Raw genomic sequence first — 6,801 nt, 5'->3', positions numbered from 1 at the left:
ATACCTAGCTCCTTTAATTGATGATTTGAGCACATTGTGGTATGAGGGGTGTTGACCCTCGTTTTAGTCAACTGACACGGAGTCGGATATTTGATATGACAAAAAGTATTGAAGCAAGTATAATGGAAAAACAGTAAATGACACAACGATATTATAGTGGTTCGGCCCCAAGAACTGGTAATAACCTACGTCCACTTAAGCCCTTATTGATATTGAACCTCAAAGGAGTGATCAAAGAACTAGGGTTCTCCGAGTTTCACAGACCTTAGAGAGGTGAATGATACAATCTTAAGATGATAGTTCTAATTCCCTTGTAAAGTATGAACTCAAGTCAGCCAAAAAGTCCCTTCCTTGAGCTATTTCTTTTTTATTTATAGGATCAAGGAAGACTACCTAAATTTGTTACAGATATTCTTTCCTAATTAGTTGGATATTCAGGAAGTCATGAGAGACAATCTTGGATATGTTCATAACTGCACAAGATCTTCTCCAAATATACGGAGTATATGACCAATCTGGTCGTATATAAAGATCAAATGTTACGCCATGGGAATCTCTCTGGTCGATGATCGAACAGGACTCCTGCCAAGTGTCAGCCACATGTTGAAAATGCCTGCCACGTCACCCATACCTGCTTTTTGGATAACATTTGCCCCCCAAGTTTATTTATTGCGACAAGCAATAAGTAAACTTAGGAAAACAACTGTCCATATGCCCCACGAAATCTGTCAGAGCCCTCGTGCGTTTTTGAAAACCGTGACCTAATTATGTCTAATCAAGCCTTTTTGAGTTTTCAAGAAACCACCCCAACAGCTTATACACTCCCCCATGCTTCGAAAAAGGGAAAGTCATGATTGCCACTTTTTGTTACATTTCGATTTCTATAAATAACCCTCTCATTCACCTTTTAACCTCTTATTCGCCATTTTCTGCCAAGAACTTTCAAGAGCCATATTCCAGAGCCCAGAACTTCGAAAATTTCAGACGCCCTGCCGAGGATCTTTCAAACTCAAAGCTTTCATTTTTCTAAATCTCAAACCTTTGCTGAGGTAATTTCTTAGTCTTTTAAACTCTTCGAGATGCCATGCATGCTGCTACTGTGCTCTGAAATTTTTTGCGTTCTTGAGTAGAAATTTGTGAGGATTTTGTATAAACTGTTTGATGCTTGATAGGGTAGTGTATTTCTGCTTTATATAAGTTAGGAATTAGTTTGATAGTCAGGATCATAGATTTAGGGCGTAAAATCGACGTAAAAATTCGATTTTTAGGCTAGTTGAAAAACTGGGTTTTTCCCGCCCCTTAGGAGTTGAAAAAGCTTCTTTTCAGAAAACTTTTTACATTCCTTTTTGATTCATTTTTCAAACTGCTAGCATAAAACTTAGTGTTCGGTTAGAATGTTGCTGGTCGGTAGACGCGAGCAACGTTATCCCAACTTCCCACATAAATTCCCAGGCTATGCGTCTTATCTCCTCCTTTGTTTGTTTGCAGTTCATATGCAAGACCCGTGGGGAGGAGAAAGACCTATTGACGATGACCTCCTAGCTCAGCTGCTTGAAGACGAAGAACATCCTTCTACTTTGATACCAGACATTCCTTTCTCTCGCCTTAATCCAAATACTTCCTCAGTCTCGACCCAAAAAATGGCTCGCACCAAAACTAAAGCTCGAAAAAGAAAAACGTTCAACACCTCTTGTTAGCCTACTGCTGATGCTCCCTCGACCAGTGGTCGAGGCAAAAATATTTCGGATACAAATGTGCAAAGGCATGCCCATCCTCGACACGCTACTCCACTGGATGTCGAGTGGCATGATGTCGCCAAGAGTAGAGTGACGATCAGAATGATCGCCAACTACTTAAATAAATACAAACCGACAGGGGTGACCCTAGTCAAACCTAACCTTGACCAAAGGGCCAATCTGCCTGGGGGTGCTTACAGCGCCTGGTCATGTTTTCACATTGAGGCAGGTGCCACTTTGCCTCTTCACTCATTCTTTCAGGGGTGTCCAACTACTTCAGAGTTTCCCCCTTCCAAATCACCCCAAACGGATATAGAATGCTCGCTATACTCTATATCCTGTATAGCCAGAAAAATTGGCCCGCACTGTCGCCACATGAGGTCAACTTCCTATTTGACCTCAAATCTAACCCCAACCAAGAAGGCACGGGGTTCTTCCATCTTTGTCATCAGGAAACCGGGCGCACTTTCCTGACTGACACCACCCATATCTCCAATGTGGGGAGGTACCACCAGGAGTACTTCCTTACGCCTGACCTGGTCATAGACAACTTTGCTTTCACATTAGGAGGTAAAATTTTCACGTCGCTAGCTTCTTCACTTGGTGTTTTTCTGCCACAATGTCTTGAACTTTCAATGTGTTTCAAGCCCATGGTTGCGACCAAACCCAACTCCGGGGATGGATTCAAGGGCGGCACTCTTAACCAGCATGCCAGATGCTGAGAAGAGTGTCAAAAATTTAGTTGCAGAGGCTAACCTTAGGTTGGCTGGCCTCTAGGACCCTCAACCACCGACAAGTGGGCCTTCGACAGAAAATGTTCACGTCGAAGTGGAACCCGAGCAGCAACCCCAAGCATCTCCTCCGTGGAGGAGACCAACTGGGGTTACAATCAGGGAACCTGCTGACACTCACCGAACAGAGAGGCCTTTGGCTCCCAAGGGAAAAGGGAAACAAAAGGCTGCCAAGCCTACCAAACTCTCTGACGACTCATCGGATGATAACGGTACATTAATTTCGCTTTTAAACCATTTTCCAATTCCCTGTCATCTATTCGACGGGGACAGCAACTTTACGAATGCTCCCATCTTAAATTCAAATTTCTTCCAGGCAATAGGTAGTTCGGTAAATAATGTAGCGACCAATAGTTGTAGTGCGGTTACTTTACTTGTAATCCTTTTACTTTCATTCTTTTGCCCTACGTGACCATTTAGTCTTACTGTTCGCGTTGTTTCCTTTTGTGCAGATATGGACTCCGAGGATATCTTCGAACATTACAAGGCTGCTACTGCCTCTTCTGGCCAAAAGAAAGATAGAAAGAGGGCTCGAGGGGAGAGTAGTAAGACTCCCTCGAAGAAGGCTTGAACTGACAATCCTCCAGCTAGTGCCCCCTTGCAGGAGAATTCACCACCTACAACACCCCTCGAGCAGCCGACCTCCACTCCCGCCGACCAGCAGCGGGCTCCTAGCAGGGAGACATTGAACACTCAGCCCAAAGGCTCCCTGCCCAGCCTCATGGTCAGTTCTGTCAGGGAGAGGCTATACAAGCTCTCCAAGCACAAACGCAGCCAGACAGCTATTACTGAAACTGCTTCTATGGAAGCTGATCAAGTCCTCAACAGAGGGATGAACGAGATAGTTAGCGTAAGTCAACTCATGTTGCTTTAACATTTATTTTTTATTCCTCGTCCTTACTTTATCTTATTCTATCTGACTTCAGGGACTGCTGGCTGGCGCCGTACTGGGGCGTTGGTGTCTCGGGGAAGGAACTTTGATTCCAGGCTCGTCGAGGCTAAGCAAGCACTCGAAGCTAAAAACAACGAGCTTGCTAAACATAATGGAGAGCTGCTCGAGGAGAAGATGGAGCTGTCCAAGCAGAAATATGAACTGCTCGAGGACAAAGCTACTCTGACCAAAGAGCTGCTGGAAACCCGGGACACCTTGAGGAAAGCCAACGAAACCAAGGAAAAGTTCAAGGAAAGCGCCAAGCTCAACTATCAACAATCTGTACAGCTCGACCTTGATCTGGTTGCCAGCAGGCAAGAGGCGGAGGAGCTTGGAAAACAAGTGCAGGAGCTCGAGGAAGCTGAAGCCAAGAACTTGGAGAAGTACAAGGAAGCCACTTACCTTTGCTTCTGCGAGTTTTGGAAGCACAACCGGGAAGGTAACTTTAGCTACCTGTCCGAACGCTTGAGGAGGAATCTGATGACGCAGTGTGCCATTCGTCTGGAAGAAGAAGAAAAGGCTAAAGTGCCTGCCTCTCCAGAGATCTCCCTAGCAGGGGGATAGACGGTGCAGATGCTGAAGCTGGCCCTTCCGCCGACCAAGGAACTCCTCAAGACCCTCAGGACCCTCCAGCTCCTTGAATTTTTTTTTCTTTTATCCCAACTATACGACCCACAGGTCGTATTGTAAAGACAATTTATTTTTACTGCTACAAGGGCATCCATTTTACTTTTAGTTGAACAGTTACATCCGAGCAGTACTGCTCGCGGTGTAAAAGAATTCCTTTGACATTATAATGTTTTTTCTTTATTATAATATCTTCTCGCATGACTGAACCTAGCATAGTACTTTGGCTTGATTTAACAAAATATAAAATTTTGAAAAATACTCTAAGTACCGTAGCATGCTTTCACTTATTTTGTTCGTGTGTTTACATACCTCTTGGTATGCTTTGCTATCGATGTACGTTATATGCCCCCCAAGTGACTGAGGAGCTTTAGGTCCTTGGTCACTTGCCTTGACCACGACTTGTACGAACATTGTTGCTCGGGATAACTTGTAAAACTTAGAATACAGCAATACAACACACGTAATGAATAAATACTTGTAAAAAATTACAAAGGTTTGGCAAGAATGACTAGCTACACACAGTCCCTTATAATTCTCGTATTAAAATGGACTAAACATGTCTTTACGAGTGATCTTTGAAAGATCTTACACTTATAAGCAATCAGTCATATAACATGACTAACCCTTTTTTCAAAACTTGTAAAAAGTAAAAATTAATACAAGCCAGTTTTTTAAGAATGACTGTTTATTGATAGTACTTGCGCAGGTGTTCTCCGTTCCAATAACGCGAAACGAGATCTCCGTTTAAGCGTGCAAGTTTATAGGTGCCTGGATGAAGGACTTATTCAATCTGGTAAGGTCCTTCCCAGTTTGGTCCGAGTACTCCAGCAGCCGAGTCACGGGTGTTTAAGAAAACTCTTCGAAGTACTAAGTCTCCGATGTTCAACTTTCTTTCTTTTACTTTAGAGTTAAAATACCGGGTGACTTTTTGCTGGTACGCAGCTACTCGGAGTTGGGCTTTTTCTCGTTTCTCCTCAATCAAGTCTAGGGACTCCATCAACAATTGCGAGTTTGGCTAAGGCATCTGCGTTTGAATTTTGATCTCGAGGTATTTGTTGGAGGGTATATTTCTCGAATTGTGCCAACAGATATTTGGTTTTGTTCAGATAGACCACCATTTTCAGACCTCATGCTTGATACTCCCCTAAGACTTGATTCACTACCAGCTGTGAATCGTTGTATACATCCAGCACTTTTATGTACATGTCTTTGGCCAACCTTAACCCAGCGAGTAGGGCTTCATACTTGGCTTCGTTGTTTGAAGTGGTGAAATCAAACCTAATTGCACAGTGAAATCGATGCCCTTCTGGCGTTATCAATATCACTCCTGCTCCTGCATGAGATTCGTTGGATGACTCGTCCGTGAATAACTTCCACGAAGGAGCTTCAACTTGGGGCTCAGGCGCATTAGGTTTTTCACTCTGTTCGCTATTTGGGAGTTTAGTAAATTCAGCGATGAAGGCAGCCAAGACTTGTCCTTTTACTGCTGCTCGCAATGAATATGTTATATCAAACTGCCCGAGTTCGACTGCCCATTTCAACAAACGACCGGCAGCCTCTGGCTTTTGCAAAGCTTGCCTGAGGGGCTGATCGGTTAAGACTGTGATGGGATGGGCTTGAAACTAAGGACGTAACTTTCTTGAGGCCAAAATTAAGCAATAGGCTAATCTTTCGATGGGAGGATACCTCAACTCGGCCTCGATTAACCTCTTACTTACATAATACACTGCCTTTTGTACGCCTTCGTCTTCTTTTACTTGCACCACACTAGCAGCATATTTGGTGATCGCCAGGTAAATGAACAAAGTTTCTCCTTCTATAGGCTTTGACAAGACAGGAGGTTGTGCCATGTGGGCTTTTAAGGCTTGAAAAGCCTGTTCGTAGTCTCCAGTCCATTCGAGCTTCTTGTTGCCTCTAAGTAGATTAAAGAATGGGACGAATTTATTCGTCGACTTTGAAATGAATCCACTGAGTGCGGCAATCCTTCTAGTCAAACTTTGCACATCTTATATTTTTACCGGCAATTTCATATCGATCGGGGCTTTGATCTTTTCAGGGTTGGCTTCGATTCCTCTCGAATTGACAATGAACCCCAAAAATTTCCCTGATCCTTCTCCGAAGGAACACTTGAGACGATTTAGCTTCATCTGATACTTATTCAACACATTGAAGCACTCTTGTAAATCCTTCACTTGTCCTTCTGCCTTTTTCGACTTTACCAGCATGTCGTCCACGTATACCTCCATGTTTACTCCGATCAACTCCTTAAACTTGTGGTTAACTAGTCGCTGGTAAGTCGCACCAGCATTTTTTAGTCTGAAGGGCATTACTTTATAACAGTATAACCCTGTATCGGTCTGAAAGCTAGTGTGATCCTCATCAGGGGGATACATACTGATCTGATTGTATCCTGAGTATGCATCCATGAAAGAGAGGATCTCATGTCCTGCAGTTGCATCGACCAGCTGATCGATCCTTGGGAGTTGGAAGCAATCCTTTGGGCAGGCTTTATTAAGGTCTGTGAAATCCACACAAGTTTGCCATTTGCCGTTAAGCTTGGGAACCAGTACTGGATTAGAGACACATGATGGATAAAACACCACCCTGATGAACCCATTCTCCTTCAGTCTTTAAACTTCTTCTTTTAACGCTTTCGATCTATCTTTATCAAGCAGCCTTCTTTTCTGTTGGACAGGTGGAAAAATTTTGTCAA

This window comes from Humulus lupulus, chromosome X (assembly GCF_963169125.1).
Source record: "Humulus lupulus chromosome X, drHumLupu1.1, whole genome shotgun sequence".
Classification (NCBI taxonomy): domain Eukaryota; kingdom Viridiplantae; phylum Streptophyta; class Magnoliopsida; order Rosales; family Cannabaceae; genus Humulus; species Humulus lupulus.
The sequence above is the reverse complement of the archived record's forward strand: the minus strand, read 5'-3'. Positions refer to the sequence as shown.